This window comes from Sciurus carolinensis, chromosome 11, assembly GCF_902686445.1.
Source record: "Sciurus carolinensis chromosome 11, mSciCar1.2, whole genome shotgun sequence".
NCBI classification, from domain to species: Eukaryota; Metazoa; Chordata; class Mammalia; order Rodentia; family Sciuridae; genus Sciurus; species Sciurus carolinensis.
Genome location: NC_062223.1, coordinates 7,342,615 through 7,345,903, shown reverse-complemented (window position 1 = coordinate 7,345,903; position 3,289 = coordinate 7,342,615).

The following is a 3,289-nucleotide window of genomic DNA, read 5'->3' as shown; positions in this document are numbered from 1 at the left end:
TTTTAATCATAGGCATTGGGTTTTGTTAAATGCCTTTTCGACCTCGACTGAGTGGATCATGTGGGGCTTTCCTGCCTTCATTCCATTCCTGTGACGTATTACAGTGATTGATTTTCTTATGTTGAAACACCTTGCATTCCTGGGATAAATCCCACTTAGCCATGCTGAACAATCCTTTTAATATGCTGTTAAATTCAAGTTGCTAGTGTTTTATTGAGTGATTTTGCACCAGTATTTGTAAGGGACATTGGTCTGTAGTTTTCTCGTGACATCCTTATCTGGCTTTGATATTGCAGTAATGCTGACCTCCTAGAATAAGTTAGGAAGGATTCTGTCCTCTCATATTTTGGGAGAGTTTGAGAAGAACTGGTGCTAATTCTTTCATTGTTTGGTGTAATTCACCTGTAAAGCCATCAGGTCCAGGACCCTTCCTGGTTCTGGGGTTTTGTCTGAGGATCCAATCCCTGCAGTAACTGGGGTCCTGCTGGCTGCCCATTTGCCCTCCATGCAGCTTGGGCAGTGTGTGATCCAACTTGCTGGCATTCAGTGGCTCACAGTGCTCGCTGTGGCTCGTCCCTTGGAGTTGGCATCAGGACCCCCGCACTCTTTTCTGATTTTTGCTACTTGTGTCCTGGTAAATCCATCTTCACTTTGGAGAGAATAACCTGAACTTTACCCACTGCAGAAAACACAGCTCCCCCAGGACAAGGAGAGTCTGCTCTGCCATGATCAGTCTTCATGGCGTCCTCCCTCTGGCCCGGGCACCTCCACCTTCAGAAGGACCTGTCCCTCTGAACCCCAAGGCACTCCTCTGAGGGGTTAGGGCCTCCCGGAGGGCTCTGGTCTGCCCTGAATACTGCCTCCATGTTCTTATGGAGGGCTGCCAATGGCGGGAGAAGCAGCCTCTCCTCCTTCCCACCCAGCATGTCCTGCCGTGCAAAGCCTGGCCATCAGGGGAGTGGTCATTGCAGCACAATGTACCCATACCCCAGGCTGTTGGCTCCTTGGGGACAGACCTGTGGGACCTTGGAGCAGAGAGGAGCCATAAAAGTAAAACACTTGCTCTTTTCTGGAATTGCTACCTGTCATTCAAGTCGTGCAGAACAGAAGAACTGGACAGTACAGACGGGCTCGTGGACCCTCTCAATGGGCTGGGCTCATGTATTCCAGACACGTCACCTGCAAGGTGGGGACTTCTGGAGGCCAAGGACACCTCCAGGTATGTGCCCCAGGGCCCGTCCCTGTCTCCCTTGCCCTCCAGTAGGCTGCCCTAGAAGGCACGTACCAGGACCCAGCACAGTGCCCTGGCGTGTGCCCACCCCGCGGGTTACGAAGGCAGCGCCTGAGGACTGGGGGTGGAGGGAGTTAGCAGGGCGACCCAAGGCCTGTTCTCACTGGCTCCAGAGCCAACTCCAAGGCCTCTGCCCACGTGGTCCCCTGCCTGGAACAGACCACTGGCCGCTGTGTGGCTCCTCCACTTCAGCCCACCCTTCCTCAAATGCCTGTGTGAACGGCCCCCCGACACCACATCTAGAACCCCCGGCATCCGGCCCCACGCCCTCTGTGCCCGCAGCTCCGACACCCTGCCTGGCTGGGCCGGACCCCGTTGCTGGTTGGCTCCAAGGTCACTGCCCCTGGATCCTGGGTCTTGGCTGGTGGATGAATGAGTGTGTGAACACAGGGGATGGAGGGCCAGGGTCAGAGCCAGGAGAAGGAAGGAGCTCGGGACTCGCCGTGTGCAGACGCGAACGAGGCCACGGGTGCCTGGCACCGGAGCCCAGCTGCCGTGGGCAGCCACGTAGTCTGCTGGGGGCCACCTCTTGCACAGGAGTGGGTGGGCTCTCCTCTCCCCGCAGGTTCCCTCACCACAGAAGAGACATGAAAAAAGATGTTCCTGGACTTGGAAGAGAAAATACTGATATAAAGAGGTTCTGGACACTCGATCACAAACTCCTTTTATGAAGAAAAAAGACACCACAGCACATAAAAGAAAAGACGGCTGTGTCCTTAATATGCAGAAAGCGCTTACAAACCAAGAAGAGCCGCCAGCTGTGTGATCCCTGGCAGAAGACAAACGGGCATCTCAAAAGCCAGTGCGAATGGCCATAAGGAGCAGTTGCTCCTCCTACTAAGCAAAGAAAGGCCACCTGCGGGCAGACAAGGTGCTCCCCTTGGTGCTGCTGGGGCGGCACCCCCTCCACGCTGGGGGATCCAGTCGGTTCCCGTTCTCCGGGGGACGGGTTGGCAGGAAGCAGCTCATCCTCCTGTGGTGCTTCAAGAAACTGCCCCAGGAACCTCCTTAGGGCCACGTCAAGTGTGCGGGTGGGAGGTCCCCGCGTTGCCCAGCACCCGAGAGCTGGAAGTGGAAAGAGCCCATTTATTAATCTGCTCACACAACATTGTCCAGCCATTAAAAATCCTGCTTCCAGAAGCAACTGAGCACTGCAGTGAAGCAGTCACGATCCGCCGAGTGAGAGGCAAGAGGCTGGAACCGCAGAGTGGTCCTCGGTACGTGGTGAGAGGCCTGGGAACACTGGACCCTGGGGCCGGCCCGCTCCCCGGGCCCTGGGCCTGCGCCCAGCCTCCAGCAGGAGCGACCTGTCCACCCGGACTTCCTGGCAGAGTGCTGGGCCTGGACACGCCTCCGCTGAAGGAAGCGGCCTTGCACCCCAGCAGTAGCGGGGCCCACGGGTGGGTGGCCTGGTGACCAGTGACCTGTGCGCAGCGCTCTGGGCTGTTGTAATTTTCTTTATTAGACTCTTCAGCGTCTCCCGGCTTTTGAACGTTGAAACATGCTACTACTAAGGTCAGTTAAAGAGAAAAGACTTTACATAAAGGACAAGGCTCCTGCCGAGCTCCTCAGTGACCCTGCCATGGGCAGAGGGGCTTCCCAGGGGACCCACCGCCAAGCCTCCCAACCTGTGACCCGGAAGCTCCACCTTGCGGGATCTGCCCGGGCTGAGGCCCACGGGCTGAGGACAGGAAGCTGAAACCACCGTCTGTCCACCAGCAAGCGGTCCTCAGCTGTGCCCAGGTCCCGCCACGGGAAGCGCTAGGAGCCAGCGTGACTGTCGGCTAGGTGGCCGCACAGAGGTGAACTGGCTGCTGCCGGAGAGTACAGCCACGGGACCCCGCTCCACCGGCCCCTGGAACCCCTTCCCAGGCAGTGTGGCCAGGCCCGGGGGAGGATTAAAGGGGTGCTTCCTGGGGAGGACCGGCAGGTCGCACTACCTCTCTGTGGCTCCGCCACGAGTTCTGGCTGCTCTTGTGTAGGTCGCTCCCGGAAGTT